Source organism: Mirounga leonina, unplaced genomic scaffold (genome assembly GCF_011800145.1).
Source record: "Mirounga leonina isolate KUSES-001 unplaced genomic scaffold, KU_Mleo_1.0 Mir_366, whole genome shotgun sequence".
NCBI lineage: Eukaryota > Metazoa > Chordata > Mammalia > Carnivora > Phocidae > Mirounga > Mirounga leonina.
Window position 1 is genome coordinate 25,638,300 of NW_023270709.1, and position 18,984 is coordinate 25,657,283.

The 18,984-nt window shown below is 42.2% G+C and overlaps 2 long non-coding RNA genes across 2 annotated transcripts in view; both read right to left on the reverse strand.

Annotated features, from left to right (window-relative positions):
* LOC117997477 overlaps nt 1-16,892 on the reverse strand; it is a 38,066-nt gene extending 21,174 nt beyond the window's left edge. The window contains exon 1 of the long non-coding RNA XR_004675826.1: nt 16,845-16,892. This is a non-coding gene — a long non-coding RNA (uncharacterized LOC117997477). The remainder of the gene's footprint in view (nt 1-16,844) is intronic.
* A 15-nt stretch (nt 16,893-16,907) lies between these two features.
* Nucleotides 16,908-18,984, reverse strand: part of LOC117997478 — a 3,263-nt gene continuing 1,186 nt past the window's right edge. Inside the window, exons 2-3 of the long non-coding RNA XR_004675827.1 lie at nt 18,867-18,932; nt 16,908-16,948 (exon numbers count right to left, since the gene is read on the reverse strand). This is a non-coding gene — a long non-coding RNA (uncharacterized LOC117997478). The remainder of the gene's footprint in view (nt 16,949-18,866; nt 18,933-18,984) is intronic.

The window sequence follows — 18,984 nt, forward strand, 5'->3', positions numbered from 1 at the left end:
ATTTTCATATATACATTATTTTTCAATAAATATGTGATTTTAATGTCTTATTTTTCTTTTTTTTTTTTAAAGATTTTATTTATTTATTTGAGAGAGAGAGAATGAGAGACAGAGAGCATGAGAGGGAAGAGGGCAGAGGGAGAAGCAGACCCCCTGCCGAGCAGGGAGCCCGATGTGGGACTCGATCCCGGGACTCCAGGATCATGACCTGAGCAGAAGGCAGTCGCTTAACCAACTGAGCCACCCAGGAGCCCATTATGTCTTATTTTTCAATGTGACTGAATAAAAAGTCACACACATCGCAGGCAAACACAGGTAAAGTGTCCAGAACTGAATAACAGGTAACATTAATAGAACACTAGTCTAGAGGGTTTTTTTTTTTTAAAGGTTGTATTTATTTATTTGAAAGAGAGCAGAGTGAGAGAGAAAGAGAGAGAGAGCAAGAGCACGGGACTGGAGGGGGGGAGGGTGGGCGAGGGCAGAGGGAGAGGGACAAGCAGATGCCCCGCTCAGCAAGAGCCTGATGTGGGCTCGATCCCAGGACTCTGGGATCATGACCTGAGCCGAAGGCAGGAGCTTGACTGAGCCACCCAGGCGCCCCTAGATAATTTATTTTTAACTAATCTCTACACCCAACCTGGGGCTCGAACCCACAACCCAGAGATCAAGAGTCGCATGCTCTACCCACTGAGCCAGCCACGCACTCCAACGAACATCTTTTTTTTTTTAAACCTAAACGCATCTCTTTACATTTATTTTAGTTGAAGTATCAACCTGTTAGTTTGGAATTGGGATTCCAGCCTGGGGAGATGGTGGTGAATCCATACTGGAGAGTCCACCCTCCCTCCCACCTTGAGGAGACTCTTTAAACCTGAGGAGCACACCTCCTGCACCACCATGGACATTGCTGAGAAAGCTACTACGCTGGGCAGTGAGTGCTGGGCAGGTCTGGGACACCACCTGGACGGGCTGACTCTGATGCATTAATTAATCAACAGTCTGTATGGTTAAACTGCTGATTCATCTGTCCTCATTTCTTTATCTTGTCCCCAAGGACAACATGCTAGGTTTTTCTCATCGTTTTGCTGGAATCACCGGTTTTATTCCATTGATTTAGCACTATAATTGCACCTCTGTCATCACCTCCTTTTTTTAAGAGAGTCAGGATTGAAGGGACTTGTTTACAGAGCACCGGTGGGCTTCTGTCCCCATGTCATTCTTACAGACGACTCTCTGAACCATTCGTGTAGTGCAGTTTGCTCACAATTTTTTTTTTTTTTTTTAAGATCTTATTTATTTATTCGAGACAGAGAGAATGAGAGACAGAGAGCATGAGAGGGAGGAGGATCAGAGGGAGAAGCAGACTCCCCACTGAGCAGGGAGCCCGATGCGGGACTCGATCCAGGGACTCCGGGATCATGACCTGAGCCGAAGGCAGTCGCTTAACCAACTGAGCCACCCAGGCGCCCAGTTTGCTCACAATTTTACCGACAATATACATTTCAAATTTACTAGTCCCTATTTTGAGAATTAAACTTTCTCCTGTTTTTTTCTTCCCCTCAAAATTTGAGATTTCTTTGCCCAATCTTTCGGTTTCTCATGTGTCCTATGATTTCTCAAAGACTAATCCCGACGACTCAGCATATGGGCCGATTCCTACGTTATCCTATTTTGTATAGTTCTAGATACTTTAATTCATTTTAAACACCTGCATTATTGGGCTTCAATTCGTTCCTTTGTTAAAACTTGGCAGATTACTATAAACTTTGCTTTACAAGGAGATGAAGAAAAATCATGGGCTGTTTTCCTGGCTTATTGCTATCTCTTGGCATGTATGCTAATTCCATCAAAGTGGCGAAAATACTGCTCTTCCTGTTTTTAAAGCCAAATATGCTTCTCCCAGCCCTTTCTCTCCCAGTGGGGTGGGAGGCCTGGAGAAAGGCTCCCTGTTGTCACCTCCATCCTGTTGTCCTCCTAGAAGAGCAGCTACTAATTGCCCGGACCCAGGTCGGTGGCTGGGATACTCTGCTTGTGGGAGAGGTCACCACAGGGCACTCTTCTACTCCCCCTGGCTGATGTGGTGCCCTCCAGGCAGGTCGGACATTTGTCATTTTTCTCTTCTCTGTTTACATAAAACCTCAGGCAGCGGTCTCAGTTCCTGCTTGGCAGAAAGATTTAGGTCCTGGGCCTAAATTGTGCCCCGGGGCCCCGTGGACCAGAGAGCTAAAAAGGCCATTACAGGAACCTGCATACAAATGAAGAAGTTGGTAGAGGTTCCTACATACACTGTTGACACATCTTGAGAGCCTTCAAGGGAGCAGAGATGGTTGGGCTGAGGCAGGGTTTGGCGTCCTGAGTCGTCCTCCAGGACCTGCTTCTTGAGTGTTCCCCTGAGCAGTTGCTCAGAGTGGCCCCGTGCTTGGTTTTTATACTGCTCTTACCATCTTGAAATTAGGAGCAATTTTCTTTAAAACGGGGACTCTCGTGATCATCCTACACTGGGCCCGCCCAAAGGATGCAGACAGTCCTGACCTGGACGTTACTGCTCACAGAAACCTTCAGCTTCTAAGGGGGAGGATAGAACTCTGTTGTAGGTTTCACACCACTGTGTAGGTTTTTGCTCCTATTGCATTCATTTCGAGGAAGGTACTCTCCCCTTTTATCTTCTCTACAAACCTTTTAAAATCCTGAACTTCCGAAAAAACTGTACTAGTCCTTCAGACGCCTCCCTTCTCTTTTCATTTTCACAGACATGCACGATTGGGCCTGGAGCTTGTTTTTCTAATTTTCTTAAACACTCCAGGGTCTCGAATCCAACATGAACATAGTTGGGGATATATGTGGCTTCTTTTCATTGAATTTCTTTTTCAATCTATTTTCCATAAACCTATTTCATATCTAACCCTTACATACCCCAAAGGAAAAAAGTTGCATTAGCAAATCTGTAAGACATATAAGACATCCTATAACTTCCCCGGCTTCTCCTTTGCATGGAGGGTAGTGCGGCCTTAGCTCTTCTAATTTCTCATATGCCTACTTAGACGTGCCTTGCTCGCCCACGACAATTCTCTTTTCTTTTTCATTCCGGGAGGAAGAAAGTGATTCTTTCACACATCCATTTCAAAATTATTTATCAAGTCTCTTGCAAGAAAATAGCCGTTCTCGGGACGGTAGAAAGTAACTTCGCTCTCTCTGATAGATTGATTCCTTGTGATTTCTCTCAAGGTCAGCGAAACATGGTCATCAGGCCAAATTCAGCACATGGCCTGTTTTTCTCTTACCTGAGAACTAAGAATGGTTTTTTCCTTTTTTAAGGGTGGTAAAAATAAACAGACAAACACTATGCAATAAAGAAAGCCTAAAATACTTAGTATCTGTCCCCGTAGAGAAAAAACTTTCCCAAACCTGGATTTAGAGAACTGTAACAATCTGCCCTCCCTCTAAACAGAAGTCAACAGAAAAAGTTACTCTAAGCGTTGGCAACAATGGTCTTCAGCGTCTACAGGGTCCTGAATCCTGTCTTTCCTCTCTGTTCTTCCCGCACAGCAGTGGTTTACAACCATTTCTACTGTGCCTGAGAGCATCCTATTGGGCTCTAGGCCCTTGGCAAGCCCACAGACCTTTCTGAGAGAAGTCGTCCCAAACACAAGCTTCCCACATGAAATATTTGTGGCTTGTGCTCTTTGCCAGAAGCCAAGCCTGCTGTCCGGACAGGAGTCCAAGGCAGCCGGGGTAGAGGGAGAAACTCCCCTCCAAGAGGAGGGTACAGGGGCATTCTTCCCAGGGGGGATGCTCATGCTGGAGAACACCGGCAGACCCACCCAATCAGGTGCTCTCTTTTATAGGCCCTACAAATGCTCAGGTGTACTCAGAAGAGCCTCAAAAACTCAGGTTATTTGGGGCACCTGGCTGCTCAGTTGGTGGAGTGCGCAACTCTTGGTCTCAGGGTCGTGAGTTCGAACACAACACTGGGGGTAGAGATTACTTAAAATAAAAATTAAAAAATAAAATCCTCAGGTTATTCACTCAGTTCTCAGAGGCCTGTTGCTAATCTCGGCTTTGGAAGTAGTGTGACCCAGGGTGACTGGTCAGCTGCCGAGGGGGGCTGCTACACCACGTCTGGGCCCTGAGTCTCCGTGCCACGTACCCCCACGTGTGTCTCTTTCTCGCGGTGTACCTGAGCCTAAATAGTCTGCCACAGGTGCAAGCCTGCATCAGTTTCCCCTCTCTCCCGGGTGGTCTTCCTGCTACCACCCTCGCCTCAGCAGCAAGCCTGCGCCTTGCTGAGCCTCGTTTCAGCCTTTCCTTCTGCCACGGGAAGCATGTCCACGTGGCCAACCTAGGAGGGGACGGGGCGGTATTAGCCGACACCCCGCAAGCCTGTACCTGGGTGGACTGCATAGCTATCCAAACTGCGTAGCTGGTCTTCTACCCTCACCATGGGCTAGCTATTCTAAACAGCGTCACATAAAATACTCCTGCCTGAGAACAGTCTTGCTGGTGGGTTCCAACCAACTGTAGCAGTTACTGTTGGGTTTTCCTAATATCTATGGATAAGCCTGAAATGAGCACTTTTTATTATTCCTTTAATAAACATTGTACTCTCCATGCAGGTATTCAGAGACCTCCCAGTTATGTGGCTGGCATCCCACACACCCACCCCATCATTTCCTCTTTTTTAATTGTTTAAAACTGGAAAGTGACTCATATCCAGTCAGGGGCGCCTGGGTGGCTCAGTCGTTAAGCGTCTGCCTTCGGCTCAGGTCATGATCCCAGGGTCCTGGGATCGAGCCCCGCATTGGGCTCCAGCCCTGCATTGGGCTCCCTGCTCGGCGGGAAGCCTGCTTCTCCCTCTCCTACTCCCCCTGCTTGTGTTCTTGCTCTCGCTATCTCTCTCTCTCTCTCTGTCAAAAAAAAAAAAAAGAACATATCCAGTGGTAGTATTTAGTATTTTCCCCTAAATTGTATCTTTTGCATGCAATACAAAAGTATCAAAGTATTACTTCCCCCCTTTTTTGTATTGTAATTTTTCTATCAAAAATTTTTTTCCTACTCACATATGTACAAAGTTCAAACCAGAAAATTTTCACTTTTTGCATTTACTCTCTGGTCGTTTTACTATTAGCTTCATTTCATGATTCCTGAAAATAACATTTGTTAAAAAAAGATCCACTCTAAAAAAACTGGTACATGCAGACAATGAAATATTATTCAGGACTGAGAAGAAATGAATCATGAAGAGACATGGAGGAAACTTAAATGCATATTACTAAGCGAAAGAAACCAATCTGAAAAGGTTATGTATTGTTTGATTCCAACTAAATGAGCTGTGGAAAAGGCCAAACTACGGAGACAGTAAAAGGATGAGTGATTGCCAGGGGTTGTGGAAAGGGAGGGATGAACACGTGAAGCACAGAGGAATTTTAGGGCAGTGGAAATATTCTGTATGATATGATGCACACATCATTACACGTCGGTTCAAACCCATAGAATGTACAACACCAAGAGTAAAGCCCGAGGTAAACAAACTATGGACTTTGGGTGATAAAGATGTATCAGAGCAGCCTCATGAACTGTAACAAACGTACCACTCCCACTGTGGATGCGGACAACCCAGGGATGGGGGCAGACGGTATATGGGAAAATTCTGTACCTTTGGCTCAATTTTGCTGTGAACCCAAAATTGCTCTAAAAAAAAAAAAATAAAGTCTTAAAAAAAATCCATTCCGGGACTGAGCTCAGTGCACCTCTGGGCGTCCCTCTTTCAGTCCCCCGTGTTTAACTTCTGTGCTCTCCCGCCCTCCCAGTGGCCACACTGGCTTCCCAGCCTTACCTGTTTTTCCCTTGCCCCCTGCAACCTCTCCCTGGCTCCTGGCTCCACTCTCGCAGCATGTAAACATGCTCAAGCATTTTCCTGTCTTGTCTTCCCTCCCCTGCCAGACTGCTCTAGAGTTTTCTGTGCTTGCTGGTTCCACAGGTTCACAGGCTCCTCTATCCTCCATCCACTGGGGTGTGACTGCAGTCCCCACCTCCAAGATGCCACGCTCGCCTGCTTTCTCCTGCCTCCTGGCTTGCTGTCTTTTCTCCATCTGTGTCAGACTTAGAGCCTGAAGTCCTTACATCTCCCGCTCCACAACGTCCCTGAGGGATCTCAGTTACCTTCAGAGTGAGGACACCTAGACCCAAAGAGTGCAGAGATCCAAGGTCACACCGTGTGACAGCATTAGAAGGTCGTGTTTAATCTAAGTTGACTGTGTGCTGGACACTGTGTTGGAGACACAGCTGAGAATAAGATGGCATTCGGCCCCCTCCGACTTCTGCAACCTGCAGAGCCCTCCCTTCTCCCCCCATTCCACCCCCACCCCAGCCCCCCGTTCCACTGGGCCCCGGCCTGTCTAGTTTCAGGTCTAAAATGTCCCTTCATCTGAGACGTCGTCCCTGACTGCTCTTAAGACTGGCTGGGTTCTTGCCTTGCTGTGTGCCTAACACTGCCCCCTACCTACTCCTATGCATTTCTTACTATGCCTTGTAATCGTTCGCTTATCTATTCTTCCCCACGGGCGCCTCCGTGTCTTACGGTTGTAGATCTTTCCTCTGCTTGAGCTGAGAACAGAGCAAGCCGTGCTACTAGGAGCCACACCAACTCTATTTTGGGCAATGGACAATAAGCTCACCGAGGGCATCAGGCCTGCATCTGCAGGTTCTGTCACGTCCATGATACCGGGCGCACTACCTGGCATACGGTAATTACTCAGAAAGTGTTTGCTCTTTGAAGAATGCACGGAAACATGAATGAATGAACCACTTGACTTTATGCTAAATGTTGGAATGGAACTTTGAGAAATACCCTAATTTCTTGGGCAGAGAAAAATAATAGAGTAGGAGGGCTATTCTGTTTGGAGGTAGACAAATGGACTAGCCAGTCTCTGTGGGTCCCTGCCAATCCAGTGATTCTGAATTTGGAAGTAGGATTTATTTTTCATTGTTACTAAAATTCTAAAGAACATTGCTTTGCAGAGATATTAATGAAAGGATAGTTCGTTCACTCAATAGGTGAGAAAATCAATATAGTATATAGCTTGTCAGATGCATGAGTCTTTCAAATTGAAGTTCTGCTTTTAGTTACATTAGATAGTATTGCCACCTAGTGGGTAATATAAAAATTCTTCCTGGAACTACAAGCCATGACTATTTGGTAAATTATTGTGAATAAGGTGATTAACATTCTGAAACTGAACCTAAACAAGCTATTTCAGGTCTCTGTTGGCCTGGTATTTCCTGTAACTCAGGAGATCTGACCGACCTGCTTATCATGAAGTCAATGGAAATTTCTAATAAGGAAAGTTCAAGATTTCTTTGAAACTTTTTGTCTTTAAAATACATTCCACTCGGGCGCCTGTGTGGCTCAGTGGGTTAAATGTCTGCCTTCAGCTCAGGTCTCTGGGTCCTGGGATCAAGGCCCAAATCAGGCTCCCTGCTCAGCAGGGTGTTTGCTTCTCTCTCTCTCTCCCTCTGCCCCTCCCCCCTGCCCGTTCTCTCTCTAATAAAAGAAAAAAAAATACATTCCACTAAGAGTGCACAGAGCACTGTGTTCAAAATGTACTTGAATTAATTCTTTTCTCTACGTGGTTACATTATCAATTTAATACACAGGATTGCTTTAGGGTTTGCTTTTGTTCATTCATCTTCACTTAATTTTTTCCAACATTTTATTATAAAATTTTCGAACAGGTAAGCTGAAAAAACTTTTACAGAGAACATCTGTACACCCACTACCTAGAGTCTACCATTAGCATTTTACTATATTTGCTTTACCACATTCATCTAAACATCCCTGTATCCACCCATTTTATGTTTTTGAAGCATTTTCAAAACAAACTGCAGATACTGGCTTGTTTCCCTCTAAATACTTCAATGTCCATATCATTAATAGAGTTTTTATTTTTTCCATTTGTGAAATAGTCACATAGTTCAAAAGTAAAGAAGTAGATGCTCAAAAGTCTTACTCCTATCCTGTTCCCCACTCCCATTATTATTTTTTTTTTTAAGATTTTATTTTTATTTATTTGTCAGAGAGAGAAAGAGCACAAGCAGAGGGAGTGGCAGGCAGAGGGAGAAGCAGGCTCCCCGCTGAGCAAGGAGCCCAATGTGGGGCTTGATCCCAGGACCCTGAGATCATGACCTGAGCCAAGGCAGACCCTTAACTGATGCCAGGCGCTCCCCAGCCAGCCTCCCCACTCCCATTGAATAACCATATTCCATTTCCATTGGCTCCTGATTGAGCCTCTCTGTGTTTCTTTTTTATGAAAATATAAGTACAGACATACATTCTCAATGCTTTCTTCACTAAAGGTAGAATGCTATATATACTTTCATTCTACTCTTTTCATTTAATGCCATATTGCTGTGGGAATTCTCCATTTCGGAGATCTCCCTAATTCTCTGTGTATGGCTTCATAGTGTAGAGAAACCGTAATGTATTCAGCCCACCTCCTACTTACATGCAGTTGAGGTCATTTCCGATAGTTCGGCATTATACATCATGCTCTAGTACATACAGCCAACTCCCATGCGTCAGCCGTGCGTGAGAGCGCTGTGTCCTCCCAGGCTCACCGGTAAGAGTTTTTATTAGTATTCTGTTTTATTAGTGTTTTATTACTATTCTGTTGCCGTGTGGCAGACTGTCATGCTCTTACCAGCTTAAAACCAAACACATTTATTATCTCATAGTTCCTGTGGGTCAGCAGTCTGAGCACAGCTTAGCTGGGCCCCTTGCTCATTACACAGCTGTAAATGAGGTGTTGGTCAGGCTGTGTTCTCATCTGGAGGCTCCGCTGGGGAACACTCTGACTCTGAGCTTGTGCAGGTTGGTGGCAGAATTCATTTCTTCGGGGCTATAACGCTCATGGTGGCTTGCTTCTTCAAGGCCAGTAGGAGAAGGCCTCTGCCCTCAGGAGAGCCCTCTGTTGAAGGGCACCCTACTAAGAAGTCAGGGCCACCAGGATAGTGTCCCTTTTGGTTAATTTAGAGCCGAATGATTGGGGCCTTAATTACATTCATAAAATCCAACTGCCTTTGCCATATACTATAACCTATTTAAGGGCATAACTCCAAAGATCAGATATCATGGGGGGCTGCTTTAGGATTTTGCTTACTGGAAGAACAGTTGTCAAGCTTTTGAATATTTGCCAATCTGCTTGGTGAGAAATAGTTTCTCAGTGTTTTAATTTGCATATGTCTTATTATGAGTGAAGTTGAGTGTTGTTTCATACATTTAAGGACCATCTGTAGATCTTCTTCCTTGAACTCTCTGTTCCTGTGTTTAGCCCTTTTTCCCATTGAGTTTGTGGCTTTTTTCCTTCAGTGTTTTTAGAGCTCTTTATAAATTAGGGAAATGAGGTCTTTGTTTGTGAAATACATTGCACACATTTTCTCTCAGCTCGTCATTTGCGTTTTGTCTCTGCTTATGGAATTCATCAGGTTTTGAAGATGTTGATAATAAATTCAATTTTTTAAGACAATGTATAGGCCACTACTTATATAGGCTAAACAAAAAATACCCAGAGGCCCACGTACAGCACATGGACCACTATCCACACCATCCTCTGCACCAACAGTGTCCCCTAAAGACAGCTGACTATATACAAATATACTACATATACACACTTTTTAACATCACTTGAGTCATAAATTTTGAGCCTCCGTTGATAGTATGTTTCACCACTTCACTTCTCTTAGCTGTGCTTATAACTGCCTCAAATGGCTCGTCAAAAAAATAAACTGGTGCAAAAATCTGTGGGTGCCAAGGTTTTTATGGCCAAATATTTTCCAATATTTCCACCCCTTCACTCCTTGTTTAATCCTTTTTAAGTTACTATTTTTAAAAAAATTATTATTGGGGCGCCTGGGTGGCTCAGTCGTTAAGCGTCTGCCCTCGGCTCAGGTCATGATCCCAGGGTCCTGGGATCGAGCCCCACATCGGGCTCCCTGCTCCGCGGGAAGCCTGCTTCTCCCTCTCCCACTCCCCCTGCTTGTGTTCCCTCTCTCGCTGTCTCTCTCTCTCTGTTGAATAAATAAAATCTTTTAAAAAAAAAAAAATTCTTTTTTTTCTTTTTTTCCTTCTTCCTTTTTTGTTTTGTTAAAGTCTTTTTAAATCTTCATCTTTAGAGTTACATTCTATCCTTTCAACGTATTTATTTTTGTATATAAATAAGTTTTTCTTTCTTTACAATTTTGAGATGTAATTTCTTCTATAAACTGACCAAAATACACCCAGGATATAGTGTATTGCTCTGTTCTGTTCACCTGTCTGTGTATCTCTCTTCCCTTTTTTTGTTGTTGCTGGGTTTTTTTCCCCCTCTTTTGTTTTTTCTTGTCTTTTAAGTTTCATTTTTACAATTACATTTTATTCTTTCATTATATTTAATTATTTTTGTACATATATGTTTTTCTTTCTTTACAATTTTGGGATCTAGTTTCCTAAAAAACAGACCAAAACACACACAGGATCCAGTGTATTGCTCTATTCTGTTTACTTGTCTGATTATATTCTCTCTTTTTTTAAAATTTATTTTAATTTATTTTATTTTTTCAGTTTTGGGTCTCTTCTGATTTGTTTAGTATATATTTCTTTGGGGTCATTGTTGCCATTTCAGTATTTTCTTCTCTCGTTCATCTATTCTTGTCTGGACAGAATGACAAGATGGAAAAACTCACCTCAAAAAAGAGAACAAGAGACAATACTGAGTGCCAGGGACTTAATTAGTATGGGCATAAGTGAGATGTCAGAACAAGAGTTCAGAATAACGGGCGCCTGGGTGGCTCAGTTGGTTAAGCGACTGCCTTTGGCTCAGGTCATAATCCTGGAGTCCCCGGATCGAGTCCTGCATTGGGCTCCCTACCCGTCAGGGAGTCTGCTTCTCCCTCCCTTAACCCCTCTCATGTGCTCTCTCTCATTCTCTCTCTCTCAAATAAATAAATAAAATCTTTAAAAAAAAAAAAAAAGAGGGGCACCTGGGTGGCTCAGTCGGTTGAGCGACTGCCTTCGGCTCAGGTCATGATCCCAGGGTCCTGGGATCGAGTCCCACATCGGGCTCCCTGCTCTGCGGGAAGCCTGCTTCTCCCTTTCCCACTCCCCCTGCTTGTGTTCCCTCTCTCGCTGTGTCTCTCTGTCAAATAAATAAATAAAATCTTTAAAAAAAAAAAAAAAGAAAACCTTTAAAAAAAAAAAAAGAGTTCAGAATAACAATTATAAAGATACTAGCTGGGCTTGAAAAAAGCATAAAAGACACCAGAGAACTCCCACCCAGGCGCCCCAATAATAATTTTTTTAAAAATAGTAACTTAAATAAAATCTATTCAAGTCGAAATAAAAAAGACTATTAATGAAGTGCAATCAAAAATGGAGATTCTAACTGCTAGGATAAATGAGGCAGAAGAGAGAAATAGTGGTATAGAAGACCAAATGATGGAGAATAAAGAAGCTGAGAAAAAGATAAACAACTACTGGATCACGGGGGAGAATTCGAGATAAGTGATACCATAAAGTGAAACAATATTAGAATAACTGGGATCCCAGAAGAAGAGGAAAGAGAGAGAGGGGCAGAAGGTATATTGGAACAAATTATAGCAGAGAACTTCCCTAATCCAGGGAAGGAAAGAGGCACCCAAGTCCAGGAGGCACAGAGAACCCCGCTCAAAATCAATAAAAATAGGCCAATGCCCCGACATCTAATAGTAAAACTTACAAGTCTCAGAGACAAAGAGAATATCCTGAAAGCAGCTAGGGACAAGAGGTCTGTAACCTACAAGGGTAGAAACATTAGACTGGCAGCAGACCTATCCACAGAGACCTGATAGGCCAGAAAGGACTGGCGTGATATATTCAGGGTGCTAAACGAGAAAACATACCTAAATATCATAAAAGCCATATACAAAAAGCCCACAGCAAATAGCATATTCAATGGGGAAAAAACTGAGCATTTCCCCTAAGGTCAGGAACACGGCAGGGATGTCCACTATCACCACTGCTGTTCAACATAGTACCAGAAGTCCTAGCAACAACAATCAGACAACAGAAAGAAATAAAAGGCATCTGAATCGGCAAAGAATTCAAACTCTGAGTCTTTGCAGATGACATGATACTTTATGTGGAAAACCCAAAAGACTCCACCCCAGAATTCCTAGAACTCATACAGGAATTCAGTAAAGTGGCAGGATATAAAATCAATGCACAGAAATCAGTGGCATTCCTATACACCAACAACGAGACAGAAGAAAGAGAAATTAAGGAGTTGATCCCATTTACAATTGCCCCTAAAACCATAAGATACCTAGGGATAAATCTAACCAAAGAGGCAAAGGATCTGTACTCAGAAAACTACAGAACACTCATGAAAGAAATTGAGGATGACACAAAGAAATGGAAAAATGCTCCATGCTCATGGATTGGAAGAACAAATATTGTTAAAATGTCCATGCTACCTAGAGCAATTTACACATTCAATGCAATCCCTGTCAAAATAACATCAACTTTTTTTTTATAGAGCTGGAACAAATAATCCTAAAATTTGTATGGAACCAGAAAAGACCCCGAATAGCCGGAGGAATATGGAAAAAGCAAAGCAAAGCTGGTGGCATCACAATTTTGGACTTCAAGCTCTATTACAAAGCTGTCATCATCAAGGCAGTATGGTACTGGCACAAAAACAGACACATAGATCAATGGAACAGAATAGAGAGCCCAGAAATGGACCCTCAACTCTATGGTCAACTCATCTTTGACAAAGCAGGAAAGAATGTCCAATGGAACAAAGACAGTCTCTTCAACAAATGGTGTTGGGAAAATTGGATAGCCACATGCAGAAGAATGAAACTGGACCATTTCCTTACACCACACACAAAAATAGACTCCAAATGGTTGAAAGACCTCAATGTGAGACAGGAGTCCATCAACATCCTAAAGGAGAACACAGGCAGCAACCTCTTCGACCTCAGCCACAGCAACTTCTTCCTAGAAACATCGCCAAAGGCAAGGGAAGCAAGTGCAAAAATGAACTATTGGGACTTCATCAAGATAAAAAACTTTTGCAAAGCAAAGGAAACAGTCAACAAAACCAAAAGACAACCGACAGAATGGGAGAAGATATTTGCAAATATCAGATATCAGATAAAGGGCTAGTATCCAAAATCTATAAAGAACTTATCAAACTCAACACCCAAAGAACAAAGAATCCAATCAAGAAATGGGCAGAAGACATGAACAGACATTTCTGCAAAGAAGACATCCAAATGGCCAACAGACACATGAAAAAGTGCTCAACATCACTTGGCATCAGGGAAATACAAATCAAAACCACAATGAGATACCACCTCACACCAGTCAGAATGGCTAAAATTAACAAGTCAGGAAACGACAGATGTTGGCGAGGATGCGGAGAAAGGGGAACCCTCCTACACTGGTGGTGGGAATGCAAGCTGGTGCAGCCACTCTGGAGAACAGTATGGAGGTTCCTCAGAAGGTTGAAAATAGAGCTACCTTATGACCCAGCAATTGCCCTCCTGGGTATTTACCCCAAATATAGTGATCTGAAGGGGCACCTGCACCCCAGTGTTTATAGCAGCAATGTCCACAATAGCAAAACTATGGAAAGATCCTAGATGTCCATCAACAGATGAATGGATAAAGATGTGGTATATATATATACAATGGAATATTGCTCAGCCATCAAAAAAAAAAAAAAAATGAAATCTTGCCATTTGCAACAACGTGGATGGAACTAGAGGGTATTAGCCTAAGCAAAATGAGTCAATCAGAGAAGGACAATTATCGTATGATCTCACCGATACATGGAATTTAAGAAACAAAACAGAGGATCATAGGGAAAGAGAGGAAAAAATAAAACAAGATGAAACCAGAGAGGGAGACAAACCATAGGACACACTGAACTCTAGGAAACAAACTGAGAGTTGATGGAGGGGAGGGAGGGAGAGGGAATGGGGTAACTGGGTGATGGGCATTAAGGAGGGCATGTGACATAACGAGCACTGGGTGTTATATAAGACTGATGAATCACTGACCTCTACCTCTGAAGCCAATAATACATTATAGGTTAATTTTAAAAAAGAAATAATCATAACAAAAAATAAATATTACAGGGAAAAAAAACTTAAAAAATGTATTCTTTTCATTAAGAACAAGATGAACAGATTTTCCAAAAAAAAGGGTTTTTTCTCCTCTTGAGAGCCTTTTTAAGCTTTTTAAAAGTAAGCTCTGTGGGGCGCCTGGGTGGCTCAGTTGGTTAAGCGACTGCCTTCAGCTCAGGTCATGATCCCAGGGTCCTGGGATCGAGTCCCGCATCGGGCTCTCTGCTCCTTGGGAGCCTGCTTCTCCCTCTGCCTCTCTCTCTGTCTCTCATGAATAAATAAATAAAATCTTTAAAAAAAAAAAAAAAAAAAGTAAGCTCTGTGCCCATGATGGGGCTAGAACTTAGGACCCTAATATCAAGAGTCACATGAGAACCATTTTAAAATGTAGGAACTGCTTGGCTCTTCTTCTAATACAATAAAGTTCAAATGACCACAAAAAGGAAAAGACAACACACATGTCAGGACTACTCAGGTACTTGCCCTGATCAGTCCTGGAGTGCATGCTGGCTACTCCCGCTTTGAAGTGAGGAGCAAGCAGTTGAGTAGAGTAGACTACGAAAGCTGAAAGCTTTCTGTTATGGGTTGAACCCACCCCACCAAATCATAGGCTGAAGTCCTAACCCACAGTACCTCACAATGTGACCTTATTTGAAGACAGGGTCTTTATAGAGGCAATCAAGTGAACACGATAGGGTAGAGCCTGCCTTACTCTGTTTGGGCTATTATGGCAAAAATACCAGAGACTGGGTGACTTAAACAATGAACATTTATTTCTCACAGTTCTGGAGGCTGGGAAGTCCAAGATCAAGGGGCCTGCAGATTCTGTCTGGTGAGGGCCTGCTTCCTGGTGCTTCTTGGCCACCTTTGCACTGTGTCCTTACATGATGGAAGGAGTGAGGGAGCTCCTTGGGATCTCTTTCATAAGGGCACTGATTCCATTTATAATTACTGCCCAAAGGTCCCCACCTCCAAAGAGTATCATATCGGGGATTAGGTTTCAAAATTTTGGAGGGACACCAACATTCAGTCTATAGCAGATCCTAGTCCAATATAACTTATGTCCTTACAAAATGGGGAAATTTGGACACAGAGACTGATGCAGGAGGAGGAGGATGGGAGGAAGAGTAGGGAGAAAGTGGCTATGTCCAAGGGCCAGATCCTCCCTTTACAGATCTCACAAGGAGCCAACGTCTGCCACTAGGAAACAGAGCTGCAGTCCTTCATCTGAACATAACACTTCACAGTTTTTGGTTCCTTTGAAACTAACAAGACATAAGGCACAATTTGCTCTCTCCTTCATAGAAGATGTTCCTACTAACCCATCAGCTGAGCATGGGGTGTAGTGTACTTCTAGGCCTTCCCATTTGAAGGGGATCCAAGTGCATCCTCAGTCAAGGTCCACGGAAGGCTTTCTTTCCCATTGTGGTGCCTCATTTTAGGTAAACCTGACTGAGCCATCGGGTGCCCAGATATTTGGTCAAACATTATCTGGGTGTTTCTGTGAGGGTGTTTTTAGATGAGATTCACGTTTAAATAAGTAAACTGAGCAAAGCAAATAGTCTTTTGTAATGAAAGCCTGACCCTCCCCCAGCCCCATCCCCTCAATCCCCTCCCATAGGAGAGAAGCCTCCTGCCTGATGACCCTTGAACCGGGACATAGGCTCTATAGAAGCTTCAGGCCTTCAGATTCAAACGGGGACATTGGCTTTACAGATTGTGGACTTGCCAGCTGGCGTAATCATGTGGGCAAATTCTTTATATCTATATCCATCCTACTGGTTTTGTTTCTCTTGAACAAATACCTAATACACCTGTCCTCCCTTATGTAGCCAGCAATTCATTCTCACCACATAAGCTGACTCAACAAGTTCACTTTTATAAAATTAACTCTGTGAATTTTGTGACAATTTTCTCCATGCCCAAATCCTTAGAGAAATGGTCTGGGTTTAAGAAATAAAACATAAATAAATATCAAAGGAAAAGAGAGATTAAGAAAACAATTTCTGCTTGGAATGCACTTGTTTTGAAAAAGGAACACAGACAGCCCATTGTGAAATTTTGGCAGCTTCTTTATACAAATGACAACTAGCAGATCTAGATATGTCTTTTGTAAATAACGAACTTCTCAGGATCAATACTCATTGTTCTGAAAAGTGAAAGTTAAAACATCCTTTTTTAAAAAAACAAAACAAAACAAAAACACCCTTTTAAAATTACACTGGGGCGCCTGGCTGGTTCAATAGGAAAAGCATGCAACTCTTGATCTCAGGGTCCTGAGCTTGAGCCCCACACTGGGTGTAGAGATTACCAAAAAAAATAATAATAATAAATTTTATGGGGCGCCTGGCTGGCTCGGTTGGAGGAGCATACAGCTCTTGATCCCAGGGTCATGAGTTTGAGCCTCATGTTGGGTGTAGAGATTACTTAAATAAAATGAAAGAAAGGAAGTGAGAAAGAAAGAAGTTAAGCTTTAAAAAAAAATTAAAAAAATAAAATACAAATACAGTGAAAAGAAAAATTACATATAATGGCTTATTACATATAATGGTGTATGTTCATCATGGACTACATTCACTATGTGTTTTTTCATTTCCTTGGTACTTTATAATCACCTATTTACTGCCTTTTATCTTAAAGCTGATTTATCATCATTAAAATTAGTATGTATCTCATGTTATTAATTATTAAAATGTTACCTTAAAAATAAAAACACTAGGGTGCCTGGTTGGCTCAGCTGGTAGAGCATGACTCTTGATCTCCAGGTTGTGAGTTCAATCAAGCCCCACACTGGGCATACAGCCTATTTAGAAAAATTAAAAAATTAAAAAAATTAAAAAATAAAAACCCTAGGGGCGCCTGGGTGGCTCAGTTGGTTGAGCGACTGCTTTCGGCTCGGGTCATGATCCTGGAGTCCCTGGATCGAGTCCCGCATCGGGCTCCCTGCTCAGCGGGTAGCCTGCTTGTCCCTCTGACCCTCCCCCCTCTCATGTGCTCTCTCTCTCTCATTCTGTCTGTCTCAAATAAATAAATAAAATCTTAAAAAAAAAAACAAACAAAAAAACAAAACAAAACAAAACAAACCCTAAATCTGATAAATTGTTTGCATCTGAATTTCTTTTCTGCTCTCATTTTTTTTCAACTTTGTGCACATTTCAGGTAACCTAAAACATAAATTCAACTATTTTAATATAATTCACAGTAGAGGAACTGGATCACTACAAATGATCCTATATGAGCTTTTTGAAAAGACTGTAATAAATTGTTATGTGTTCCCCCAGGGAAGCTTTCAGAAAAATAGGGATTATCATGTAATAGGCAATTTCTGAACTCTGGCTGAAAACCTTGGGAATTTAGTTTAGCCTTAATAAATGATAAATTTTAAAAAGGGACATGTCCTCTCAGTTGGTCCTACTGCCTTTCATTAACATTTTAATTTATCATTATTCTTTATATCATGTTAAATGACTGGTTTTGTTTTTCTATTACAGTTCATTATTGTGCTTCTTTTTCTTTCCTTCTCTTTCGGTAAACTGATTATAAATGTTCTTGGGCAAGACACGAACAAACAGCTCTCTACTGCACAGCAATGTGAAAGTGGCTAATAGAAAGATTACAGAGAAACATCCGTGAATTTTTTTTAAACTTGTGCATGTAACATTGCAGTCAACTGAAGGATTATACGCGAGTCAATGTTACTGCACAATCTCATCCGATCAATACCCGTAGTTTCCTTAGTGCAGATAAGACTACAGGATATTTGGATGTCTAGGGCCAAATTCTGATTAAATGACAACCACTTGCCACTTTTTCCCAGATCCCTACAAAATTGTTTTCCCTATAAATTTGTTCTTCAAAAACAGTATGAAAGCATACACTGTAGAGACATTCCCAGTAGTGTGGGGGCTTGAGGATCTTCTGCCTCTGGAGAGAGGAGTATTTTCAGAACCTCTCTCTTTCCATATGTGGACTTCGAGTAGGGAGATCCGAAGTCTGTCTGTCACCGGCTAGTGGTCTGAGATCTTGGGCCTGTAATTTAGCCTCTCAGTCTTGTGAAGTAGGGAGTAGAAAACATCTACCTGACAGGGCTACTAAGAAGATTCACTGGGATGACGTATGTTGTGGTATTTTAGCACAGTCATGTCTCACTGAAATACAATGTGAGACACAAACGTGAGCCACATCGATCATTAATTTTTTTTTCAGGTAGCCATATTTTAAAAAGTAAAAAGAAACCAATGAAATGAATTTTAACAACACTTGCATTTTTTTTTTTTTAAGATTTTATTTATTTATTCATGAGAGACAGAGAGAGAGAGAGGCAGAGGGAGAAGCAGGCTCCCAAGGAGCAGGGAGCCCGATGCGGGACTCGATCCCAGGACCCTGGGATCATGACCTGAGCCGAAGGCAGACGCTTAACCATCTGAGCCACCCAGGCACCCAACACTTGCATTTAACCCAGTATATCCAAAGTATCATTTCAACATGTGATCAGTACAAAAAATTATGGAAATGTTTTACATTCTTCTTTTCACTCTAAATCTTTGAAATTCAGTATGTATGTTACATGATAGCATATTTCGATGAACACTAGCCACATTTCAAGTGCTCAATAGTCATTGTGTGACTAGTGGCCACCCAACTGGATAGTGCAGGTACAGATCTGAATTAGTCACATTAACTAGTTGATCATTTAGCAGGCAAAGCAAAAAGGATCTTACCTAAGCTGGTAAAATGGTTGTTTCAGACTCTGGGAGCCTCACGATTTTTCCTAAAGCAGGAATCATCTCCTTCGGTATGTTGAATTAAAAAAAAAAAAAGTCAAGCAATACTGAAATG